The sequence below is a fragment of the Phyllobates terribilis genome, unplaced genomic scaffold, assembly GCF_046119375.1.
Source record: "Phyllobates terribilis strain yellow unplaced genomic scaffold, ASM4611937v1 Scaffold_1__5_contigs__length_1240528914, whole genome shotgun sequence".
Taxonomy (NCBI): domain Eukaryota; kingdom Metazoa; phylum Chordata; class Amphibia; order Anura; family Dendrobatidae; genus Phyllobates; species Phyllobates terribilis.
In genome coordinates, this window is record NW_027362761.1 from 512,891,316 (window position 1) to 512,918,992 (window position 27,677).

The following is a 27,677-nucleotide window of genomic DNA, read 5'->3' on the forward strand; positions in this document are numbered from 1 at the left end:
AATAAAAAAATAAATATATACTTACCCTCCGTTGGCCAGCGCTGGCTTGTTTCGCTCGGTCCCGGCTGCCAGCAGCGGTGAATTAAAAGACCTGCCGACGTCAGCGTCACGTGACCCGTCACATGACTCTGACGTCAGCGCAGGTCCTTCAATCCACTGCAAAGTGCCGGGAAGCAAGTAGGAGCGCAGCGCGGGCCGCCAGAAGGTAAATATACATTTATTTTTTATTTTATTCTTTTTTTACAGATTTTTTAATGGTACCTGGGTGTGGAAGAGACTCTCCTCTCCTCTACACCCGGGTACCATCCGCACATTAGAACGCGCCAATTACAGATGTAGTCTTGTGGTATTGGCGCGTTCTAATGCAAGTCAATGGCGGCGAAAACGCAGCATTTCCGCAAAATAATTGGTAGTGCTGCGTTTTTTTCCGCAATGATAATCCGCAGCGGAAATTTCCGCAGCATGTGCACAGCACATGCGGATTATCATTGGGGAACATTGCGTTTTTAATGCGCTTCCGCAGCGTTCCCGCAGATGCAAAAACGCTGCAGAAATGCATTAATAACGCATCGTGGGCACACAGCCTTATACTCCCCTTACACCTATTTTCCTGAAGCCATTATCCCCTGTAAAAATAAATAAATAAATAAAATAACACCCATAATACTCACCTGTCCAACATACTGCCCCACGCAATAATCCATGTCTATGATAATGTAGCATCGGCATCTCTGCCCCCTGACAGGCAGAGACGCCATCCCCCTTACTGCCATGCTCCTGGCCCAGCATCTTCCGGCTCTCCTGCTGCTGCTGCTGCCGGCACGCGCAGCTTCCCGGGCACTGCGCTTAGGGTGCGCGCGCGCTCTCCCTCCCTCTTAAAGGGGCCGTGCGCGCCGTCCTAAGGAGTCCCCGGCCAATGGCCGGAGGATTTCTCGTATAAAAGGCACCTCCTCCAAAATGGAGTTGCCCGTGCAAGGTTGTAGCTCTGTGTACTTACTCTGCTTCAGCCCTCAGGTCCCGCTGCCAGCCTGACTACCAGTCCAGTCCGCCAGCCTGACTACCAGTCCAGCCCGCCAGCCTGACTACCTGTCCAGTCCGCCAGCCTGACTACCAGTCCTGTCCGCCAGCCTGACTACCAGTCCAGCCCGACAGTCTGCTCACATCCCAGCCCGCCAGTCTGTCTATGGGCTTGGCCAGTCTGATTATCTGGAGCCTTTACCTGCCGTGCCTACCAGCCAGCCTACCAGGAGGCTCCTGCTTGTTACCTGCCATGCCTACCAGCTTGCCTATCTGGAGGCTTCTGCCAGTTACCCGTGGTGTCTGCCAGTCCATCTACCTGCCTGCCATGCTCATCTGCTGTACCGGTCAGTCCCTGCCTTCTGACCCGTGGGAGTCACCTGCTCTCATACAAGGACTGGCCCAGAGTAGCACCTGGTCCCTCTGCTCGGTCCTTCCCTGGTTCACGGAGTCGATTGAGCCGCCGTGCGACCTTGGTCAGTCCGAGTTGATACCTAGTTACGCCCCTCTGGTCCCTCCTTGCACCGCAGCACAGAGGTTCCACCACCCGGATCCGTAACAGTTTGCACGGGCCATGGAACCCGGTGGCCCCCAGGCTCCTTCCCTTGCTGACCTGTACCAGGAGGTTTCTCATCAGAGATCCCAACAGGAAACCATCCTGACCTACCTGCGGTCTGTCAACTCTCGCCTGGGCACGCTGTCTGTCCCACTTGTGTCTGCCTTGAGCCGAGTGGCACCCACTCCCGCGGCACCTCTGCCTACCAGTGCCACAGAATCCAGCTCTGGACCCCGGCTCTCTGCGCCTCCTTGCTTTGGGGGTGACCCCGTCTTATGTCGGGATTTTCTGAACCAGTGCATGCTGCACTTTGAACTACTGGCACATCAGTTTCCCTCCGACCAGGCCAAACGGACGTTCATCATGTCTCACCTCACCGGGGAAGCATTGGCATGGCTAAACCCTCTATGGGAGAGAGGGGATCCCCTGGTGTCTGATCTTCTGGCTTTCCTCACTGCCTTTCGGAAGGTCTTTGATGAGCCCGGACGAAGGACTTCTACTGCCTCCTCAATGCTCCGTCTCCGCCAGGGGAGTCTCACCGTGGGCCAGTATTCCATACAGTTCCATAGCCTCGCATCTGAGCTTGCATGGAACAACGAGGCCCTGGTGTCCACCTTCTGGGAGGGTCTTTCTGGACGGATTAAGGACGAGCTAGCCGGCCGGGACATTCCTACCACCCTGGATGACCTGGTGTCACTAGCTACCCGGATTGACATCCGTTTCCTGAAACGAGCTATGGAGACTACCCGGGAGAGAAGATTTCCTTGTCTTGCTCCTGTTTTCCAGAAACCTGCCTCCCAACCAGCAACTCCCCGGGCACGCTCGCCCGAACCCATGCAGATCCACCAGACCAAGATGGTCAAGTCTCGCTAAGAAACACGCCGAGCCGAGGGGAGCTGTTTCTACTGTGGTAGTTAGGAGCATCTGATCTGTTCCTGCCCGGTGAAGCCGGGAAACTCCAGTGTCTAAGGACCGCTCGGAGAGGTCGTCCTAGGCAAGAGTAAATCCTCTTCGTCCTTGACTCTATCCGTTTCTATTTCCTGTGGAGAGACCCATTTCTTTGAAACCGCCCACCTGTATTCTGGAGCCGCTGGGAATCTCATTTCTCAGTCCCTTGTAGAGAAGTATCAGATTCCCACCAAACCTCTGGCTGAACCATTGGCAGTCGCTTCCATGGATGGAAAACTCCTTCCGGTGACCATCTTGCTCGTCACAGAGCCTGTAACCCTTCAGGTGGGAATGCTGCACTCGGAGAGGATCTCCTTCCATGTGCTATCCGGACTCTCTCACTCCCTTTTGCTAGGCCTACCCTGGCTACAGAGACATGAACCCGTTCTGAATTGGCAATCCGGTGAGGTGCTCCGTTGGGGGCAGGATTGCCATGAGACCTGCCTGGTTCCGGTTCGCCCGGCTCGACCTCCGTCTACTCCGGCTAATTTACCTGGTCTACCGGCACCTTACTGGTCCTATGCAGATGTCTTCGACAAGGCCATGATTGCCCTATCGACCTGGTACACGGTGCCTCTCCACCCCGTGGGCGTATCTACCCTTTGTTGATGGCCAAAACTCGGGCCATGTCTGAGTATATCGAAGAAAATCTGGCTAGGGGATTCATCCAGAAATCTACCTCCCCGGCTGGAGCAGGATTCTTCTTCATAAAAAAAAAGACGGTTCACTATGCCCCTGTATCGATTATAGGGGACTCAACCAGATTGCTATCAAAAACAAATACCCCCTGCCACTCATCTCAGAGCTGTTCGACCACCTTAAAGGCGTGAAGATCTTCACTAAGCTCGATCTTCGTGGGGAGTATAACTTGGTCCGGATCCGCCAAGGAGACGAGTGGAAGACGGCATTCAATACCCAGGACGGCCACTATGCATACCGTGTGATGCCCTTCGGCCTCTGTAATGCTCCAGCCATCTTCCAAGAACTAGTTAACGACATCTTCCGTGACCTCTTATATTCATGCGTGGTGGTGTACCTGGACGACATCTTGGTCTTCTCTCTGGATCTACCCACACACCGGAGGGATGTTCATCAGGTTCATCAGGCTCAGGCAGAATCACCTATACGCAAAATTGAAGAAATGCCTCTTCGAGCAGACCTCTCTTCCGTTCCTGGGCTATATTATCTCTAAGACTGGTCTACGGATGGATGCCGAAAAGGTCTCTGCCATCTTAAGGTGGCCCCGACCGGAAGGGTTGAAGGCGATTCAGCGATTCCTGGGCTTCGCTAACTATTACCGCCTCTTCATCCCACATTTCTCTTCCCGGACTGCACCCATCTCTGCGCTCACCCGGAAGGGAGCAAATCCTAAGGAATGGACGTTAAGCCCCTCTGGTCCCTCCTTGCACCGCAGCACAGAGGTTCCACCACCCGGATCCGTAACAGATAACTGGTTTACAACCTGAACGGTGCCAAGATATGACTCTCCAGGCTGTAAGCCAGGACACAATGAGGTGCTGCTAGCGCAGCTTCAGTGACAAGCGGTGACATCATAGAGGTGAAGTGAGCCTGTGAACGTACCTTCAGCTACCAGCGGTAGCCTCTACGACGTCATCCATGTGTCATCAGTGTGAAAAAAACTGTGCAAAAAAAACTGACATGTCCGCACACCCAATAAATACAATGGGTGTGTGTATGTCCGTATTTGCGGCCCTTTAAAAATGGGCCACATACGGACATACAAAACGGACGTGTGAAGGGGACCTTATGGTTATAAAGGATTCACTAATAGGAACTCTGTGTCACGCAAGGTGTGGGAAAGACTACGTGCAACATGAAGGGAAGAGTGGGAGGAAGCCCAAACACTAAGGAAAGGGGGAGAGGAGACCCCTAGGAAGATCTAATAACCCCCTGCCTACCCTACCGTCCCTATATGGGTTCCACACCTATCACCGAGCAGGTACATAGAAGTATCACCGGCAATTGCCTGGAGCAAACTGAGGGTTTTTAACTCCCATGCAAGGGTGTGTCAATCAGCAGCAGGAGGGAGGTCGCCACTGGGTCTTAAAGGAAGAAGGATTAAGATGGTGTCTGCAATGCCAAATGCAGTGACCTTCTACAGTTTGATCCAGAGCGACTGTCTATTACACCTGACACACCTGTGACACTCTGTGAGCCACTGTGAAGCCCCAGAAACAATAGTTCATGCCACAATTCTTTATCATAAGTATTTGATGAGTATTTGGTGATTTTTTGATGTTTCAGATTTTTTGCAGCATAATAAAGTTTTTTTGTTTCTGATATTTCCTGGTACTTGCAGCTCTCTTCTTCACCATGAGATCTGGAAGTGTTTGTAATGATTCATAACTCAGCTCTGCTGTATTACTACACTGAGTGGGGGGACACATTCTTTTTCCCCCTGTATGACGCTGCCTGCTATTGATTGGTCAACCACGTGCAGGGGAAGAAGTACACACCCCCAGAGACAAATCTTTGGTAATGCACAGTTAAACTTTACATAAATTATAACCTAAACTTTACAAGTGAGAGGCCAGATGCCAACGATTGATGGGCTTTTGAGGTGATTGCACAAGCACAGTTCCAGAGCCGATGCAAGTAACATAATGAACACATACAGCATAAAATCTTTAATAATCCCTATAGTCTCAACAAACTTTTCATAAATCAATAGTACAAGTAAATACAGGTAAATTTGGAATATATTTTATTAGAGAAATATGCTTCTTTATCTACTGACGGGCAACTTCTTTCCCTTTCCACTGCCTCCAGAGCTCATCAATCACGATGAAAAAAAACAGCTCAATTTTGCCTGGGTCTTATCTGTCTTACAGCCAGCACAGTAAGGTGTCAGGTTACAGCAGCCTAATGAAGTATATTGAAAAGGGAACTGGAGGAGAGAGATTCACACAGAAGCTCAGAAAGATATCATGCAACAGCTTCCTAGCAAGTATATTAGCTTAAACCCGAGCAGGATTTACAGCTACAATGCTCAGTACTGCTGTCTTATTTCCTATTTCCTCTATAATGCTGCTTCTGTCGGTGTATTATCCAATGAAGGAAGAAACGGAATAAATGTTTGCAGTGGTGTAACTAAAGTCCGATCCTGGTATATATTTATGTCCTCCATCCTGGTATATATGTCCCTCATCCTGGCCCCATCCTGGCCCCATCCTGGCCCCATCCTGGTATATACAGTACAGACCAAAAGTTTGGACACACCTTCTCATTTAAAGATTTTTCTGTATTTTCATTACTTTAAAAATTGTACATTCACACTGAAGGCATCAAACTATGAATTAACACATGTGGAATTATATACTTAACAAAAAAGTGTGAAACAACTGAAAATATGTCTTATATTCTAGGTTCTTCAACGTGTAAATATACAATTTTCAAAGTCATGAAAATACAGAAAAATCTTTAAATGAGAAGGTGTGTCCAAACTTTTGATCTGTACTGTATATGTCCTCTATCCTGGTATATATGTTCCCCTTCCTGGCCCCATCTGGGAATATATATCCCCCATCCTGGTATATATGTCCCTTTTCCTGGACCCCATCTTGGTATATATATCCCCCATCCTGGAATATATATTCCGTATCCTGGGCCCAATCCTGGTATACTGTATATGTCCCATATCCTGGGCCACTTCCTGGTATATATATCCCTCATCCTGGTATATATGTCCTTTATCCTGGGCCCCATCCTGATATATATGTCCCTTATACTGAGCACAATCGTCGTATATGTCTCTTATGCTGGCCCCCATCCTTGTATATATATCCCCCATACTGGTATATATGTCCCTTATCCTGCCTGGCCCCCATCATTGCATATATACATCCTGGGCCCCATCCTGGCATATATCCCGATCCTGGTATATGCTGGTTGGTTCTACCGCTGTTATTATTATTTATTTATAAAGCGCCATTGATTCCATGGTGCTGTACATAAGAAAGGGTTACATACGAAATACAAATATCACTTACAGTAAACAAAACTAACAATGATAGACTGGTACAGAGGGAAGAATACCCTGCTCTTGCGGGCTTACATTCTACAGGAACGGGGAAAGAGACAGTAGGTTGGGGGGGTTGCAGTAGCACCGCTGTTGTTGAGGTGGCAGCAAGCAAGGTCATGGCAGGCTGTAAGCTTGTTTGAAGAGATGGGTTTTCGGTTTCCGTCTGAAGGATCCAAATGTGGAGGCTAATCGGACGTGCTGAGACACAGAATTCCATAGGATGGGGGATATTCAGGAGAAATCTTGGAGGCAATTGGGTGAGGAATGAATAAGTGAGGAGGAGAGAAGGAGGTCTTGAGAGGACCGGAGATTACGTAAGGGAATATATCGGGAGTTTAGTTCAGAGATGTAAGGAGGAGAAAGGTTATGGATGGCTTTGTAGGTCAATGTTAGTAGTTTGAACTGGATACGCTGGGCAATTGGGAGCCAGTGAAGGGATATCCAAAAGGGGGTAGCAGAGGAGTAGCGAGGCGAGAGATTAACTAGTCGCGCAGCAGAGTTGAGGATGGACTGGAGGGGTGCGACAGTGTTAGCAGGTAGGCCACAGAGGAGGATGTTGCAGTAGTCGAGGCGGGAGATGATGAGGGCATGCACAAGCAGTTTAATAGATTGAGGGTTGAGGAAAGGACAGATTCTGGAAATATTTTTGAGTGGGAGGTGACAGGAGGTGGCAAGAGCTTGGATGTGGGGTTTGAAGGACAGGGCAGAATCAAGGGTTACTCCGAGGCATCGGATTGCTGGTACAGGGGAAAGTGTGATGTCATTTATTGTGATAGAAAGATCAGGTGGGGAAGATATGCGAGATGGGGGAAAGATGATGAGTTCAGTTTTGTCCACATTGAGCTTGAGGAAGCGAGAGGAGAAGAAGGAGGATATGGCTGATAGACATGCTGGGATTCTGGACAGCAGAGAGGTGACATCTGGGCAGAGAGGTAGATCTGGGTGTTATCAGCGTACTGATGGTACTTGAAGCCATGCGATTTTATGAGCTGTCATAGGCCAAGGGTATAGATTGAAAAGAGTAGGGGTCCTACGACAGAGCCTTGAGGGACTCCAACAGAGATGGGGCAGGATGAGGAGGTAGTGTGGGAGTGGGAGACACTAAATGTGCGGTACGAAAGGTATGAGGAGATCCAAGATAGGGCAAGGTCTTTGACGGCAAAGGAAGAGAGGATCTGTTGTAGGAGGCAGTGGTCAACTGTGCCGAAGGCAGAGGACAGGTCAAGAAGTAGTACAGAGAATTGTCTGTTAGCTTTGGCTGTAAGTAAGTCATTAGTAATTTTGGTAAAGGCAGTTTTGGTAGAATGGTGGAGACGGAATCCAGATTGTCGATTGTCGAAGAGAGAGTTAGATGAGAAGTGAGAGGAAAGTTGAGCGTGAACATGTTGCTCAAGGAGTTTGGAGGCAAATAGGAGCAGCGATATGGGGCGGTAGCTGGAAAAGGCGGTTGGGTTGAGGGATGGCTTTTTGAGGATGGGCATGATTGTGGCATGTTTGAAGGCAGTGGGGAAGGTACCAGAAGTTAGTGATAGGTTGAAGAGATGGGTTAGGGATGGGATGAGTGCGGGGGTGAGGTTGGGGAGGAGGTGGGATGGGATGGGGTCGAGTGCACAAGTGGTTAGGTGTGATTTGGAGAGGAGACGAGTGAGGTCTCCTTCCGTGATGTTGGAAAGGGAGGTTATGGGGGAAGGGCAATGGTCTGGGAAACAAAGGGGTTGTGGTGGTCGGACAGTAAAGACTTGCCGTGTTTGGTCAATCTTGTTTTTGAAGTGTGTGGCAAACTCCTCAGCAGAGATGACCGAGGTTGGAGGGGGCAGTGGAGGGCCGAGGAGAGAGTTAAAAGTGTTGAATAACTGTTTGGGGTTGTAGGATAAGGAAGATATGAGGGTTGTGAAGTATGCCTGTTTAACAGAGGTGAGGACTGATTTGAATGCGAGTGTTGCTTGTTTGAATGCAGTGAAGTCATCATGCGAATGTGTTTTCTTCCAATGCCGCTCCGCAACCCTGGATGCTTGTTGAAGCTGTTTAGTGAGGTTGTTGTGCCAGGGTTGCCTGTTGACTCATCGTGCTCTGCCATGCACAACAGGGGCGACCGAGTCAATAGCTGATGTGAGAGTGACATTGTAGAAATCAGTGGCGCTGTCTGTGTCGTGGAGTGAGGATATGGATGTCAGTGGTAAAATAGAGTCAGAGAGTGTGTGAGTGTCTAGATGTGCAAGGTTTCTGTGGGGGCGTGCTAGTTGCTGGACATGGGTGACAGTTGAGGAGGACAGGGATGAGAACATGGTGGTCAGATAGGGGCAGGGGGGAGCTTGTAAGGTTAGATAGGGAGCAGAGTCGGGTGAAGATGAGGTCTAGTGTGTGTCCGCCTGTGTGGGTGGTCGAGGGGGACCACTGAGTAAATCCAAAAGATGAAGTAAGCGACAGGAGTTTGGATGCTGTTGACTGGCGAGTGTCAGTGGCGATGTTGAAATCGCCTATGATGATTGTGGGAATGTCAGCAGAGAGAAAGTAGAGAAGCCAGGTGGAGAATTGGTCAATAAAGGCAGTGACTGGGCCGGAGGTCGGTATATAACAGCCACTTGGAGGTTGGAGGGAGAGTAGATGCGGACAGAGTGGACTTCAAAAGAAGGGAAAATAAGGGAGGGTACAGGTGGGATAGGGCTAAAGGTGCAGTTTGTAGAAAGGAGAAGAACCACTGCTCCACCATGTCTGTTACCAGGGCGAGGAGTGTGGGTGAAATGGAGGCCACCGTAACACAGCGCAGCAGGGGAGGCAGTGTCGAAGGGTGTCAGCCATGTCTCTGTGGTGCCCAGGAAGGAAAGATGAAGAGAGGTAAAGAGGTCGTGGACAAAATGGAGCTTGTTGCAGACAGAGCAGGCGTTCCAGAGTGCTCCCGAGAGAGGGAGCAGGGGGGTGGGTGTCTGGGGCACGGATTTTATGTAGGAGAGGTTGCGATACTTTGCAGCTGGTTGGAAGCGATAGGAGGGGGAATTAGTGGGAGGTGTAAGTTTTGGGGGTCCAGGATTGGGAGATATGTCGCCAGCAGTGAGGAGAAGCAGAGAGAAGGAGAACAGGTGGGAGAAGGAGAGTGTCCTGCTTGTTTTATGTTTTTGTAGGATAGATCTGAGGTTGAGGACCAGGCCTGCAGATGAGGTCAGGTGGGGAGGTAAGAGGGAAGGATAGATGATTATTTGGTTAGAGGGTGCTGGGGTTTGGGGATAGCGAAGGAGAGTGAGGATTAGTGGTGTAAAGACAGTAAGGGCATATGTAAGAATAGTGAAGGTTTAAGTGCGAATGAGAAAGAAAAACTAAGCTGTTCTTTAATGCATATAAAAAATAAACAATTATACTTACCTCCCATGCGCTCCCATTCCCCGCGGTATCCTCTTCTGAATCCGGCAGCTGACTTCAGCTTGCAAACTACGGGAGCGCATGAAGTCACTGCCATGCGCCACCAGACACGTGTACACTAACGACAGATGCTGACCCCGCAGGGTTTCTGTGCCGTAATACACTTCAGCTGAATGTGGGTATGAGGATGCACATCCAGTTAAAGTTTGTGCTGGCGTCAGTGGGCAGTGGGCACCCACCCGCATGGGCTCGGTCGCGACCTCTGCGTCCGCGGTCATTACGCCCCATGAATGTTTGTGTTGTGCTTTGTATTGGAGACATGATCGCAGCTAGCAAATAATTGAAAATTAGAGCTAGAGCCTGCAGAGGGGAACATTGGTGACTAATGAAGAATGACATTTTTCAGTTGCTGCACTTCCAGGCAGCCCCCTCCCCCCAAAAAATATAATAAAAAACACCCAAAATGTCATATGTACCTCACAATGATATCAAACAAAACATAATCTTAGGGCACAAAAAGCACGTCCTTACACAGCTCCATTGACAGAGAAATAAAAAAAGTTACACGTCTATGAAAATGGTGAAACAAATATTTTCTACAAGACTGTTCATTTTTTTATCACTAAAATATAAAAAAAAACTTGTAAGTTTGGTATCACTGTAATTTTACTTACCTGCTACTCTCTGCTACTACGTGCTACTCTCCTGAAGGTATCTATATATATACCCGATATATATCATCTGAATTATGCCCCAATTTATAGCTGTAAAAATTAAGGTTATTCCTTTCTTTATCCATCTCATTTTGGAAGCATGAACTAACCCGCTTGCTGAATATTCTTCTTTCATTGAATTTAAAAGAAAAAAAAAGCTAATTTTTCCCTTCTCTTCAAAGTCTTCTCTTGTTCATGAGATGCCCAGGAGATCAGAAAGTTTTCCCTTAATCTTTCCTGAGCAAGTCATTTTATTCCATGCTTATAATATGCCAATTTGCTGCATCAGTTATTTTTCTTAAATTATTAGATTTTATCTTTTGCCATGGAGATAAGGTAGCCCCTAATGGCTAACTCTCAGGCTTCTGACAGAGTATTTAATGAGACCACTGCATTATCATTTTTGTCACAAATTCCTGCAAATGCATAAGTGAGTTGACTATAATTGTATTTTTTAATGAGTGTACAGAGAGAGGGAACATTGAACAAAGCAACGAGAATGCATGTCACTGCTAATATAAAACAACAGCTCTTTATTTCTCAACTAATCATAAAGATAATGTAGTAAGCAAAATGTAGCATAAAAAGAACGCAGCACGATCCGTTCAACTCAAACTCCCCGGCTCTGTAATAATGACTGTACTACTTGTCAGTGATATCACTGGAATGTATCATTCTATTATGGAGGAGGTGAGACTTTATATAAAAGAAAGGTTTATATGTATTAACAGCTTAAAGAAAAAAATCTGATTTCTTCTATTGTGGGGTGCAAATAGATTTTTTTATTGAGCCAATATTTCCTTGGGCGGAAAAAAACATTTCCACATTCCATTGTACGACCCCAATTCCAAAAAAGTCAGGACGCAGTGTAAAATGTAAAGAAAGCAAGAATGCAATGCTTTGGAAATCTCTTATAGCCATGTTTTATTCACAGCAGATCAAAAGGTGAATGTTAGACAGTTTTGTATTTCATTTGAGAATATTAACTAATTTAGGAATTGATGGCAGCTACACATCTCAGTTGGGACAGGGGTTAACAAAAGACCGGAAAAGTAAGTGGTACTAATGACAGCTGAAGGGTCCATGTTCAATTATGGTACTTTAAAAGATGTAGCTGACTTTTCTGAAACAAAAAAATTGAGCCGGAGCACAGATTGGTATAGTGCATAGGTGAGCATTCCCACCCTGGATGAAGAATTTCAATGCGAAACGCGAGTCGGGTGTGGTGGGACTCCGGATACAATAAGTGAGGTAATGCAGGATACACTTGTGTTTATGTCCATTTAGACTTCATTGATTGCTTATGTTCTGCTTTATAATTTTATTTTTATACATTTGGCCTTTTGTAAAGTTCTCTTCTTGGAGACATACAGTACAGACCAAAAGTTTGGACACACCTTCTCATTTAAAGATTTTTCTGTATTTTCTTGACTATGAAAATTGTACATTCACACTGAAGGCATCAAAACTATGAATTAACACATGTGGAATTATATACTTAACAAACAAGTGTGAAACAACTGAAAATATGTCTTATATTCTAGGTTCTTCAAAGTAGCCACCTTTTGCTTTGATGACTGCTTTGCACACTCTTGGCATTCTCTTGATGAGCTTCAAGAGGTAGTCACCAGAAATGGTCTTCCAACAATCTTGAAGGAGTTCCCAGAGATGCTTAGCATTTGTTGGCCCTTTTGCCTTCACTCTGTGGTCCAGCTCACCCAAAACCATCTCGATTGGGTTCAGGTCTGGTGACTGTGGAGGCCAGGTCATCTGGCGTAGCACCCCATCACTCTCCTTCTTGATCATATAGCCCTTACACAGCCTGGAGGTGTGTTTGGGGTCATTGTCCTGTTGAAAAATAAATGATAGTCCAACTAAATGCAAACCGGATGGCATAGCATGCCTCTGCAAGATGCTGTGATAGCCATGCTGGTTCAGTATGCCTTCAGTTTTGAATAAATCCCCAACAGTGTCACCAGCAAAGCACCCCCACACCATCAAACCTCCTTCTCCATGCTTCACGGTGGGAACCAGGCATGTAGAGTCCATCCGTTCACCTTTTTTGCGTCGCACAAAGACACGGTGGTTGGAACCAAAGATCTCAAATTTGGACTCATCAGACCAAAGCACAGATTTCCACTGGTCTAATGTCCATTCCTTGTGTTCTTTAGCCAAAACAAGTCTCTTCTGCTTGTTGCCTGTCCTTAGTGGTGGTTTCCTAGCAGCTATTTTACCATGAAGGCCTGCTGCACAAAGTCTCCTCTTAACAGTTGTTGTAGAGATGTGTCTGCTGCTAGAACTCTGTGTGGCATTGACCTGGTTTCTAATCTGAGCTGTTGTTAACCTGCGATTTCTGAGGCTAGTGACTCAGATAAACTTATCCTCAGAAGCAGAGGTGACTCTTGGTCTTCCTTTCCTGGGGCGGTATTCATGTGAGCCAGTTTCTTTGTAGCACTTGATGGTTTTTGCAACTGCACTTGGGGACACTTTCAAAGTTTTCCCAATTTTTCGGACAGACTGACCTTCATTTCTTAAAGTAATGATGGCCACTCGTTTTTCTTTACTTAGCTGCTTTTTTCTAGCCATAATACAAATTCTAACAGTCTATTCAGTAGGACTATCAGCTGTGTATCCACCAGACTTCTGCACAACACAACTGATGGTCCCAACCCTATTTATAAGGCAAGAAATCCCACTTACTAAACCTGACAGGGCACACCTGTGAAGTGAAAACCATTTCCGGTGACTACCTCTTGAAGCTCATCAAGAGAATGCCAAGAGTATGCAAAGCAGTCATCAAAGCAAACGGTGGCTACTTTGAAGAACCTAGAATTTAAGACATATTTTCAGTTGTTTCACACTTTTTTGTTACGTATATAATTCCACATATGTTAATTCATAGTTTTGATGCCTTCAGTGTGAATGTACAATTTTCATAGTCATGTAAATACAGAAAAATCTTTAAATGAGAAGGTGTGTCCAAACTTTTGGTCTGTACGTATATACTAGATGGTGGCCCGATTCTAACGCATCAGGTACTCTAGAATATGTCTCCCGACGGTGGCGTACTTATTTTAAATCTGCCGCCAATTGGCCGGAGAACGTGCTTAAATTTGGCGCCGATATCGCTGATTGGTCGCAGTCGGTGGCTGCGACTAATCAGCGAACCGTGTTACTGAGGACCGGGGAGCATCTACCTGCCTTATAAGTCAGGGAAGTCAGCGGCGCCTCCGGTCAGGGGACTTATGCTGCGAGCAGCCGGCTGCATCTCCCAGGCTTCATCGCCGCTGACCTCCGTGCGGCAGATGAGCCGCTAACGGCCGCCATCTTTTTCTGAAATGCTGCGTTGCTGATTGGCCACGGCTGGGCCAATCAGCGACGCGGGATTTCCTGGACAGAAGGACAGACAGACAGACGGGATAAGACACTTATATATATTAGATATATATATATGTTAATGTAGCAGAGCTGTGTGTATGTGTTTGTATTGATATAACAGAGCTGTGTGTATGGGATGTATATTCATGTAGCAGAGCTGTGTATATGGGATATGTGTTGATGTAGCAGAGCTGTGTATATGGAATGTTTATTAATGTAGCAGAGCTGTGTGTATGGGATGTTTATTGATGTAGCAGAGCTGTATGTATGGGATGTGTATTGATGTAGCAGAGCTGTGTATATGGAATGTATATTAATGTAGCAGAGCTGTGTGTATGGGATGTTTATTGATGTAGCAGAGCTGTATGTATGGGATGTGTATTTATGTAGCAGAGCTGTATGTATGGGATGTGTATTGATGTAGCAGAGCTGTGTGTATGGGATGTATATTGATGTAGCAAAGCTGTGTATATGGGATGTGTGTTGATGTAGCAGAGCTGTGTATATGGGATGTGTATTGATGTTGATGTAGCAGAGCTGTGTGTATGGATGTGCACCATGGAGACATCATATCATGTGAGGAAATGTACTGTGGGGGCATATAAAAATTGCTGTGGAACGCTCTTGTTTTCAAAAGATGGGAGGTATGACAGGCCATGGAGAGCTGCATGGAGAAAAGTTTCTCCAATAATATAATAACTTTTTATTATACGCTCTGAGCATTGCAACACTTAACATATTATTCTATGTAGCAAACAAAACTTGCAGCTAATTATTTTTTAAGGTGCATTATTCCATTGCATTGAGATTCACAATGAAGTTCAGCTGGAAAACTTGAATAAAGCACATATTCCTCTCTCAATGGTCCAGATTATCACGTAATATTCAAAACCAAAACTGGTGTCCTTTCCTGGGTGTCAATAAAATGAGAGTGGGGCCAAATTCTTAATTTTTTTGGAGACTATATTAAAAACTATGGAAACTCTTATTATAATGGAAGCAATCATACAATGTGACAATAACAATTAAAGAAAACATGCGGCATAAAGAACGTCACAGTATCAGATACCTCTTATTGTTCCATAGGTTAATTTTGAATAGCAAAGTGATAATTGATATAATTATATGTTGTTTGTTTATTCAAACAATTCAATAAATTGCTGCGTGCAATCGCTGGAATATTTCTGCCGGAGCACTAATCATCTTTTTATGTTTGATCACGGTAACAAAGGTTAAAAAAACCTCTTTTAATGAGGATCGTTAATAGATGGTATCAAAATGAACAGATGGCGACGTTCACGACAAATCCAGTTTTATCATGTTTTGTACAGTAATTAATAGGTCTATGTAAAAGTCTCAAGAGAGATGTTCAGCCAGGATGAAGATATTGACACCCTTTCTGTGCCAGAATATCATTTTGTATCTCACTAATGCCTGGTTATTGCTACTATCCTTACTTGAGATTTTGGTCCTACTGGTGGCGTCTCGACATTTATTCGTTCTGTGCTACAAATATATATACATTTATATGTCATTCACTAGTTTCTTAGTAATGTATGTTAGATTCGGAGTTATTAAGATTAAACAACCCTTATCGATATGCCTTATGCAAGGATATACATGTAAGCCAGAAAATCCATTTAAAAACCTTCTATTTGCCATATTTCCTGGGAAGTGAGAAAAAATAAAGAAACAAGAATAGAAGGGGTGCTGCCATTAGGAATAACCAAAGGGTTGCAAAAAAATAAATAAAAATATTTTATTAGAGTAAGACATGATGTGCATTTCCAAACCGGTCAGCAGTTTCGACACTGTCTCTCCTGGGGATCATGTAACATTGTTATGTCACGCAATCCCTGCTGCCAATCAGCGCTGGCTTCACACTTCTCACCTTCGGAAAAATCGCTTACACCTGGAGAAAGCCAGAGCTGCTGCTCTCTCATTTTCTCCAGAAGTATTTAATACGTCCAAAGGCACGGAGAGTGAAGCCAATGCGGATTGGCCACAGGGATTGCGTGACATAACAATATCATCTGAGCACCTCTGGAACAATGCCGGCACCGAAGGTGAGCATAAGTGTTACTACTTTACATGAGGAAAACACGAGGATTGAGAAGGAGATATCTGAGTAGTAGACAACCCCTTTAAAGGGCTGTCTAAAATGAGTGACAATTACCAAATTGCGATAGCTAGACAACTTGGACAGATTATCTCCAAAACAGAAAGTTTTGTGGGGCATTCCCAATAAGCATTGTTTAGTGGCTACTAAAAGCGATGGGAAGTACAACCTGTGAGAGAGTGACAGTAATGGACACTCAAGTCTCAGTATTACACAGGGAGAGAAAACTAGCCCGTCTAATTCAATCCCACCGACGAGCACAAATTACATAAAAATGAATGCCGGTATGATGGAAAAGTGTCTGAACATACTTAGTGTCACAATTTGCTGTGTATGTGATTGTGTAACCAAAGATTAATCAGATTATCCATGCCGACCCCTGTCCACTACTGACAACGTTTACAATGGGCATACTGAATAAACATCCGCATTGGACTATGGACTTGACAATGAAAGAAGGTGACTTGGTCGAATGAATCACATTTTCTTTTACATCATGTGAAGTTTGTGTGCCTCACCAGGCACCAGGTCACTGTATGGAGAGAAGACAAGCCAGTAATGATGAGAGAATTGATTTGCAGGATCCTGGTCCAGCAGCCAGGTCAATATTCCGCGGTTGCTGGATGGGAGACCTGCGAACCACCTCCTACCTGACGGCATCCCCAGCTAGTTTCTTAATTAGACAGTCTGGCATGACGTCACTCTTACAGCAGGACACACAGATGATGTCGTGAAGGTAATAGGCAGTTCACAGAGTTCCCGGCCAGCAGACACAGAATACTTATCTGGCCGATGGACCAGTGTCTTGCAAAGCCAACGGCAGTGTGATACTCTGGCACATATTCTGCTGGGAAACTGGCATCTGTATGGATGTAAATTTGACCTGTACCCCCTACTAAACATTGTCCAGATCAAGTACAACTCTTCATGCAATACTATTTTAGTTGACAGAATTTTAGGTGGACATTCTGTGGATATGAAACACAAAATGTATCACATCTGGGCACAAAGGAATGAAATAAAAAATAAAAATTTGACATGTTTACTGAACACAAAACTATATACCTTACTATTAATTCTCCCTTCTCCAAACCAACAACTCAGCATCAATATACAAAACTTAAAGAAGATGCCCCATGATCTTTTTTTTCCTTAATTTATTCTAATTATATACGTAATGTAGTATAGGTGTCTTAAAATACTTACTGATTGCTGTCTTCCCCGGTATCCAACACAGCTGTAGTCTTCTGCCCCACGTGATCTCTCTGCTGGCTTACACTGTGTAGGGTGGTGCTTTATTCCAATGTGAAGGATCCATAGACATACATCAAAGAGGTTCTCCAGGAGCAAAAATAATTAAATAATTAAAGGAAAATGTAATTAGAAATAAATGTATAAATACCTTTTTTTTAAACAAATCACTAGCTTTGTCTAAGGATTTAATCACTACAGAATTAAAATAGCTGCCACCTTATTACACTGGCTGTAAACTGGACAGGTGCCTCTGATATTGTGCAGTAGGAAGCTTTTTCTTACTCCCTTCATGTGTATGAAGAGGTTGTCTTAGGGGATATTCTGATCTAATATTGGAGATATCAGTGATTTCTGAGTTAAGAAGAGGCTGCTCACACTGTTATCCGTCTTTCTGATCTAACACTGGAGATACCAGGAGTGCTGAGGTAGAAGAGGCAGCTCACACTGCTGTCTGTCTTGCTGATCTAACACTGGAGATATCAGGAGTGCTGAGGTAGAAGAGGCTGCTCACACTGCTGTCCGTCTTTCTTATCTAACACTGGAGATATCAGGAGTGCTGAGGTAGAAGAGGCAGCTCACACTGCTGTTCACCGTGTCAGTCTAATCTAATACTAGCGGTAGCAGGGGTGCTGAGTTAATAAAAGACTGCTCACACTGCTGTCCACCCTGTCTTGCTGATCTAACACTGGAGACACCAGGAGTGCTGAGGTAAGAAGAGGCTGCTCACACTGCTGTCCGTCTTTCTGATCTAACACTGGAGATATCAGGAGTGCTGAGGTAGAAGAGGCAGCTCACACTGCTGTTCACCGTGTCAGTCTAATCTAATACTAGCGGTAGCAGGGGTGCTGAGTTAATAAAAGACTGCTCACACTGCTGTCCACCCTGTCTTGCTGATCTAACACTGGAGACACCAGGAGTGCTGAGGTAAGAAGAGGCTGCTCACACTGCTGTCCCCCTGTCTTGCTGATCTAACACTGGAGACACCAGGAGTGCTGAGGTAAGAAGCTGCTGCTCACACTGCTGTTCACCCTGTCTCTCTGATCTAATTCCAGAGATATCAGGTGTGCTGAGGTAAGAAGAGGCTTTTCATTCTGCTGTCCATCCTGTCTATCTTGTCTTATTCTACGGCTGAAAGGGGTGCTGAGGTAAGAAGAGACTGCACACACTGCTGTTAATCTTGTATCTCACTGGACATACCAGATGTACTGAAGTAAAAAGAGGCTGCTCCCACTGCTGTTTACCTTGTCTTTCTGATCTAATGCTGGAGATAACAGGTGTGCTGAGGTAAGAAGAAGCTTCTCACACTGATGTCCACCCTGTTTTTTTTATTGACAACACATGGTGCAGGTATCTCTTAGATCTTATTTTTTTTCTATTCCTGGAGAATCCCTTTAAGAAAACAACTTCCAGTCTGCACATAAACTCCTGTGTGATCTAACTAGTCTGAGCCAGAAAAATGTCAATGTGTGCTGAAACCGGGGAAGCTGATGATTGGTAAGTATTTTTAATACATTTAAACTAAATGAAATGCATAATTAAGAGGGATTGGGAAAAAATAGAGGTGACGGCTTTTTTATACTGATTTTGTAAATAATTTCTGTCATTTTAAACAAATACATGTCTAAAAACCTTCATATAACACTGAAGTATATGATGATTTGCATAAGAAACCTTTTTCCTAATTTTGTATATACAACGTAAATTAAAATGTTGTGTTATGTTGAAAAAACACTCAATAAAAATACCAAGCATTTACGGTACTTTTTTTTGTATTTTATTCTTTATTGTAGAACAAGCAGTAGTTATTGTAGCATTACTAGGCTGCACCTACCCAAATACAACAAAAAGCTGGACACATTTTCCCTTGCAAATGCCAAAAGATTATGATTGCATTCCACCCATAATGAGATGAATAGGTCAAATGAGGAAATGAGAGATATAACCAGAATACGTGCACTTGGTCTACAAGGTCTTCCAAAGATTCCAAAAAAAATGTATGCATGTATCAGTGCTATGTAAGAGTTTTAGGTATGTTTGAAAGAAATGCTACAAAGTAAGAATGTTTAAAAAATAGAAGGGTTAATAGTTTATTTTTTATCAATTAACAAAATGCAAAGTGAATGAAAAAAAAAACAGATAAAATCTACATCAAATCAATATTTGCTGTGACTTTCTCCTTCAAAAGAGTATCAACTCTTCTAGGTACATCTGCAAACAGTTTTTGAAGGAACTCGGCTGGAAGGTTGCTCCCAACATCTTTGAGATTTAACCACAGATCTTTCGTGGATATAGGCTTGTAAAAATCCTTCTGTCTCCTTGTGTAATCCCAGACAGACCAAATGAGGCTGCGATCAGGGCTCTGTGGGGCCTTATCACCATTTACAGAACTCCTTGTTCTAATTTACGTATAAAGTTCCACTCCAGCGTTTGTTTTTTTCAGTGCTGGAGTGGTTCTCTAAATGTAAGCCCCCTGCCCCCGCACCTATACTTTTTACCGACGCCGGTCCGGCTCCACAGCGCCATTTTGTGCTCTTTACTGCTGTCTGGAAGTCATAAATTATGTCACAAGAGCTCAATGCAAGTCTATGAGAGCCTGGAGCTGCCGGCAGATCACTGGACAACATCGAAAGCGATGCTGGAAAAGGATGAAGGCGGCGGTAGGTGAGTATGAGACAGAACTGACATTTAAAGCACCACTCCAGCGGTGCAATAAAAAAAATGATGGAGTGGTGCTTTAAGATAATTCTTAATGACTTTGGTTGTATGTTTGGGGTTGCTGTCCTGCTACAGAATAAATTAGGAGCCAATCAGACTTTTCCCTGATGGCATTACATGATGGATAAGTATTATCCGGTATTTCTCAGCACTGAAGACACCATTAATCCTGACCAAATTCCCAACTCCATTTGTTGAAATGCAGCCCCAATCTTACAAGGACCTTCCACCATGCTTCACTGTTGCCTGCAGACACCCATTACTGTACTGCTGAACAGTACTTCAGCAAGCAAACTGCCTTCTGTTAAAACCAAATATCTAAAATGTTAACTCATCATTGTAAAGCACCTGCTGCCGTTTTCGGGAATGCAAGTTCTTAAGTTTTCATGCACAGTTGAGTGACTTAGTGTTGTTTCCATGTAAAAGCTACGTTTTTTTTGTCACACTTTTACCATGAAGACCACTTTTGACCTGATTTCAGTAGATCATGTAGCTGGGTCTCACTGGTTGCTGCCAGTAATGAGCTGATGACACTGCTGGACATCTTATTTGCAAGGTGTCAGTCATCTGCTGCACAAAGTTTCCTTGAAAAATCTCTATGTCAACAGTCCTCAATGTTGCCCATTTTTTGGTGTCCTCAATGCTAAAAAATACAGGCAGGTACTTAACCATGACACAATACCATCAAAGAAGCATCCACAATTATTTTGCAGCAGGACAATTACCCCAAACATACAGCCAATCTCATTAAGAACTATCTTCAACAGGAGTCCTGGAAGCTATAATTTTTCGCCCTTAGGAAGCACTGATCTCAATATCATCAAATCAAAGATTTTCACAAGCCTGTCTACATCCACAGAAGATCTGTGGTTAGTTTTCCAAGATGTTTGGGACAACCTCCCTGCGGAATTGCTTCTTAAACCGTGTGCAAGTGTACCTAGAAGAATTTTTGCTTTGATGCTGTTCATAAGGCAAAGGCTGGACACACCTAATATTGATTTGATTTAAATTTTTCCTTTGTTCATAAAAATGAGGAAAAAAAGACTTCTATTTTTGAAGCATTCTTACTATGTAGCATGTTTTTCCACATATGCCTAAAACTTTTGCACAGCACTGTATATTATAGGCAAATTTTATCCTAACCTTTATTGGATTGTGAGCATCCTATAGGACAGGAACAGTGACTGTGAATGATGAAAATCTTTATATGTGGAATATGTTGGAACTACAGTGTATAAATTAAATAATAATAACATTAATTGCAAATAAATATACATCTGTATGATAACTAAATTCTGATCTGGTATCCTGATGCAATTTCAAAAAGATGGGTAGTATTGATCAGGCACAGTCTACAATTTATATATAATGAATAACCTATAAAAACAGCATTCATTTCATTGAAACTTGTGAAAAAGAAAACAAAAAAATAGTGTAAATGTTTCAGGTTCAACTATTGTGGGTCCAACCAGAGAATGAATATGACGAGTCTCTGTCCATATAGGAAAAGTGGCAAAGTGTGTCAATTTAACCTATTCTTCATTAAAAGGGTATAGGTGATAAGATGGTCATTCGGGAATTCAGTGGCGTTTTGTGACCAATAGCAATGGCTTATTTTTACAGAATTTTTTTTATTTAGTCTTGTGTAAAAATGCCCTTTAAAGGGGTTATCCAGGACTTTTAATATTTTTGTGTATGGGGCTAAGAACTAACTAATGTTCTGTGCAGGGGAAATTCTCTACCGGCTCAGCCAGTGAGTCCCTTGCTTCATTTCACCTCTCGTCCCAGAGCAGCTCTTCCTCTTCCGGTCTGCTCTGGGGCATCACTACAGTTGTCATGTTTTTTGACAGCTAGCTCCCAGCATTTAGTCAAAGGTGAGCAGGCTGTCAACCAGCATTGATGCCTTGTCAACATAGCAGAGCGGAAGAGAAGACGCGGCTCTGTCAACGTGAAGTCACCGGAACCCGCAGAATCGCCTGCAGGAGCGGTCCCTGACCACTCTGAACTGGCAGAGATTGGGGTCGGGCAGAACTCTTCACTTTTAGCCCCATAGTAAAAATAATAAAAGTCCCAGATAATCCATTTAAAATAAACCATCCACTCCCTTACAATGCTAGACATCCACTGTTACTGGCTCTGCCTTAGGGTTTGGCACATTGTACCAGGAAGAAAAAGTTCACTGTCATTTGCCACCTTCTTTGACAATATTTGTAATCCATGATTAATTAGCTGCTTCGTTTCGATAGGCATAGTTTACAGCAAGGGTGTGAAGAATAGGAGACGACGGAATAAGGACAATCATAACCTTCTGCCTTAGCGATGACACCAGACACTATAACATTCTGTGGTTTACTATATTATCTTTAGTTTTCATATCATTTCATCAGAGTCATCCACCAGCAATATTTGTTCCTTTTTTTTTCTTTTTTTATTTTGTTAAAAATTTTACATTAATTTTGCTTACATCGCTATTGACTATTACGAATCCCAATTTAGTTAGATTTGTCCCTAAAATGTTTTACCTGCTTCAAGTTCATGTCCTCTTGCTCTCTCTTTGCAGCAGAAATAAAATACGATTTGAAGGGCAGTCGCTGAGAATGAATGGAGTCCAATATGTTTTCAGTCAACTATGTATTTGTGGATAAATGACAGGAGCCGCATGTAACTGTGAAGGTAATAATCGCAATGAACTTGCAGGTCAGAGTTTGAAATTACACATTGACATTGTGGAATAGTCTCTGCTTTCTAGATGTTTGGTTATTTTTGGGCCAATTTATAGTGTCCGTGTGTATTCAGCTCCCTAATAGAGATTACATTGTATATGTGCCCGGGGCACCAGGAGTCAGCTTTCAATCCTCTTAATATAACCTATTGCACTTGGAGAACCTTGGTTAATGATATTATTGTGTTTAAATTAATGTAAAAGTTATATGTTTCTGCTTTCTTGCCATACATGTGGAAACAGTACTGTTCATACACTCAAATCTAGACGTGGAAACATTTCTAAAAAGCTAAATATAAATATCTATATACAGTGGTGTGAAAAAAGTGCTTGCCCCCTTCCTGATTTCTTATTCTTTTGCATGTTTGTCACACTTAAATGTTTCAGATCACAAAACAAATGTAAATATTAGACAAAGATAACACAAGTAAACAGAAAATGCAGTTTTTAAATGAAGGTCTTTATTATTAAAGGAAAAAGAAATCCAAACCTACAGGGCCCTGTGTGAAAAAAGTGATTGCTCCCTAAATCTAATAGCTGGTTGGGCCGCCCTTAGCAGCAACAACCTCAATCAAGCGTTAGCGATAACAGGCAATGAGTCTTTTACAATGCTCAGGAGGAATTTTGGCCCACTCACCTTTGCAGAATTGTTGTAATTCAGCCACATTAGAGGGTTTCCGAGCAAGAACTGTCTTTTTAAAGTCATGCAACAGCATTCCAATCGGATTAAGGTCAGGATTTTGACCAGGCCACCCCAAAGTCTTAATTTTGTTTTTCTTAAGCAATTCAGAGGTGGACTTGCTGGTGTGTTTTGGATCATTCTCCTGCTGCATAACCCAAGTGCGCTTCAGGTTGAGGTCACGAACAGATGGCTGAACTTTCCCCTTCAGGATTTTCTGGTAGACAGCAGAATTCCTGGTGTTTACTTGTGTTATCTTTGTCTAATATTTAAATTTGTTTTGTGATCTGAAACGCAAGTGTGACAAAAATGCAAAAGAATAAGAAATCAGGAAGGGAGCAAACAATTTTGAACACCACTGTACATATATTTAGCAATGGTCATCAACCAGCAACATTATGGGAGGGCAAAAAAAGAGGTTGCATGAATTCAATTATTATTGTAGCACGTCTAAGCAAACTACCAAGCATTTATTTTCAATGATTGCTATATCAGTATAAGGGTTCAGACGAAAGTATTAAATGTCCGTATGCAAAACTGATAGCATATTGGCAGCACACTGATCGATGCAAGTCAATGTGCTAGACCACATGAATGTTTTTACACACGGACAGATAGTCTGTGTGTAAAAAAAAAATCCCAGCATATGACGCGCCCCTGGGCCTGAGTCGCGCAGCGTTGCGCACGCGGGAGCCTACCCGGAGCCGGATCAGATGGGGGTAGTAGTCTCGTGGCGGTGACCCGGTCCGTGCCCAGGGAGTCAGACTAAGTGGCAGTCTATTAGCAGTAGATGGTGGATGGTATAACCCCCAACGGGAGGGGTATGGCCTCAGGGCAGCCGACGTGGATGATGGGGATAGCAGGGACCACTCAGAGACGATGCGGTGTAGTTCAGGGTCTTTACTGGTGACAAAGATAGACCCTCCCGGAGTACTTGCTAGCAATCGGGGCCTGGTCAGTCCTTGAGCAGATGGGATCTCCCCTGGCCAGGCGGAGTTGTAGGCCTTCCCAACTAACTGTACTCTTCTGGCTACCTTGCTAGAGGCAGGTAAAAGTAGCCCACGTCCCTGAGTGTACCGTGTGGTGCTCACCCGTATGGCCGGTGACTCGAGGCCTTCTAATGGCTTCCGCTCCACGATGGCGGTGCTGGTCCCACGCGTGTGACCGTGCCTTCGGGTTTCTGGGCCAGAGGACCTGCAATCCCCTGCCGGTCGGTTTCTGCTGCTGGGTAGAGATTAGTCCCCACAGCCTCGGACTCCGGGTCCGGTGATACTTCTCAGTCAGGGCGAGCTCTGCAGCTGCCAGCCCCTGACTCCTTGTAACACTGCTCCCACAGAGCTCCTGATGTTCTGTTCCTATATTTGCTTCTTTTCTCTGTCTCTACTTCTTCTCTACTCACTAACCCTGCCTCAGCCCTAGGTTTATATAGGGGAAGTTCTTCCCCTCGCAGGACTGGGCAGGAGGTGTGGCATGCATAGGATCCCTGACCAATAGACCTCCCACCTGCTCTCAGATGTAATATCTCTATCACTGTGGCAACCAGACCCCTGGGGTGTCACATTCCCCCCTAGTGAAATTTAGTACTCCGGGACTAAACATATTTTAGAAAAACATAACAAGATATAACAATAACAATACAATAAAGAAACACATAAAGGTGGTCACGGCATGTCCGTAACCGGGTGCAGTCTTTGAAGAAAGCAAGGTGTCCATTTCACCAAAACAGGGAGACGTAACCAGGTAGGGGTCTGTCCTGCCCCGAGTCCTTAACAGTCTTTAGTCCGTCCTGGGTTACGCTCCAACTATGTACACAGGATTCCCGGTAAATCCACCAAAGACTCCTATAAACAACTAGAAACACATAATTATACACAAGCAACAAGAAAAACAGGTAACCACAAATAAAACAATTTATACATTTCAAATCCTCCAACGTGCGGGTAACTGGCCTCTAGTGGCCCTAGTGGACCTACGGAGCTGACTGTCTAGCCCTGAACTACAGGGTGTAGGAGCTGTCAAGGGTAAACTGGGCAGCTGTCTACCGGCTCCTTGGCTCACTAGGGGTACGGCAGGCTCACTATAAGCAGAGGGTTGATCCTCCTTTTCTGCTTGTGTGGAGTCTTCTGCCTCCTGGACCAGCTGCTCTTCCAGCTCTACCTGTCGCTCCGTAGGTGCTTGGGATGCTGGTTGGAGGAAGGTGAGTACGGGTACCACAACTGCGCCATTGACTTGAGTCCAAGACCGAGGGAAGTCTCCGAGCACAGTACTAACCATGTCTTCCCTTTCCTCTACGGGTCGAGGGTCTTCTTGTTCCTCTTCAGGGTTCCGTAGCTGTTCGGGACACTTCTTCAGGTGATCCCGGGATACAATGGTTGTGGTTTCCCCTCCGTCTTTACTGATGGTACAGACCTTTGGGTTGTCGTGGCTTGAGGGCAGTACGATGTACGGGTCCTTCTCCCACTGGTCGTCCAACTTGTGGAGCCGTCTTTTTCTCTTCAAGACCTGCTCTCCGGGTACCAGGGGAACAGCGGGAGCATACTGGTTGTAAGTTTTCTCTTGTCTTTCCCTAGCCTGACAGAGACTTCGCTCCACGCTCTCCTGTACTCTCCGGTACTGCTGCTGCCTCTCTGTGTCCCAGTCTGCTTCTGGTGAAGTGTCCTCGGGTGTCAGGACTCCCATTTCCAGGTCAACAGGTAACTTACCAGGTCTCGCCCTCATTAGGTAAGCCGGGGTACAGTTGGTGGAACCTACCGGGATGTGGTTGTATAGGTCCACCAGATCGGGCAGCTTCTCAGGCCACAGACCGCGTTCTTCCAGGGGCAACGTTTTCAGAAGATCCATTACCACCTGGTTCATTTTCTCACAAAGTCCATTAGTTTGCGGATGATAGGGTGTCGTCCTTATCTTCCGGCAGCCATACAGAGTGCAGAATTCTTGGAAGACCTCCGCTTCAAAGGCAGGTCCCTGGTCTGTCAACACTTGGTCTGGGTACCCGTGTGGACGGCAGAAATGCTGCTGGAAGGCTCTAGCTGCTGTTCGAGCTGTTAAGTCCTTGACGGGGACGACAACCAAGAACCGGGAGTAGTGATCCACGATGGTTAGTGCGTAGACGTAGCCACTTCTGCTTGGGGTCAGTTTTACATGATCCAAGGCTACCAGTTCCAACGGCTGCCGGGTGACGATGGACTGCAGGGGAGTCTTCTGGCTGGCACGGTCCTTCCTTCTTAGGTTGCACGGGCCACAGTCTCTGCACCACCTCTCGATGGTTCCCCTCATGCCTACCCAGTGGAACCGCTCGCGCAGCAGGAACTCCAGCTTCTTCCATCCGAAGTGTCCAGCCCCGTCGTGGTATGCCTCCATCACCATGGCTGCGTCTCTTCGTGGCACCACTACTTGCCAGATTAGTTCATGCGTCCGGGAGTTAACCATTCTGCGGCACAACTTCCCCTTGTAAAGGAACAGTCTACTCTTTTCTGCCCACAGTTGCTTGGCTTCCTCCGGAGCGTCTAGGTCAAGGCGAGCCTCTGGCCGAGTCAGCATCTCCTTCACCAGCCGGACGGCAGGGTCACTGTCCTGCGTTTCCGCCCAGTTGTAGTGAGGTAAGGGGTTAAGCGTAGCGCCTTGCTTACTCCTTACCCGATGGGAATACTGGATAGTCCCATGACGGTGAAACGCGGGGAGTTCGACTTCTTCCAGTCCCTCTGGATCTTCTCCTACGTCCGGTAGGTTTGGCATCCTGGACAGGGCGTCCGCGTTGGTATTGGAGCGTCCTGCCCGGTATTTGATGGTGAACTCGTAGTTGGACAGGCGGGCCATCCATCTCTGCTCTAGGGCACCGAGTCTTGCCGTGTCCAGGTGTGTCAACGGGTTGTTATCCGTGTACACGACGAACCGGGAAGAAGCAAGGTAGTGCTTAAAGCGTTCGGTGACTGCCCACACCACTGCCAGGAACTCTAGCTTAAATGAGCTGTAATTCTCAGGGTTTCTTTCGGTGGGTCGCAGTTTTCGGCTGGCGTAAGCGATTACTCGCTCTTTCCCCTGCTGGATCTGGGACAGCACGGCTCCTAGCCCGATGTTACTTGCGTCGGTGTAGAGGATAAAGGGCTGGCTGTAATCCGGGTACGCCAGGATTTCATCCCCCGTGAGGGCCATCTTCAGCTGGCGGAAGGACTCTTCTTCC

At 45.2% G+C, this 27,677-nt stretch overlaps 1 long non-coding RNA gene across 2 annotated transcripts in view; it reads left to right on the plus strand.

Annotated features, from left to right (window-relative positions):
- LOC141168449 (uncharacterized) overlaps positions 1-22,769 on the plus strand; it is a 176,924-nt gene extending 154,155 nt beyond the window's left edge. For both annotated transcript variants that reach the window (XR_012252190.1, XR_012252196.1), the window contains exons 2-4: positions 18,434-18,665; positions 18,766-18,875; positions 22,657-22,769. This is a non-coding gene — a long non-coding RNA (uncharacterized lncRNA). The remainder of the gene's footprint in view (positions 1-18,433; positions 18,666-18,765; positions 18,876-22,656) is intronic.
- The last annotated feature ends 4,908 nt before the right edge of the window (positions 22,770-27,677 follow it).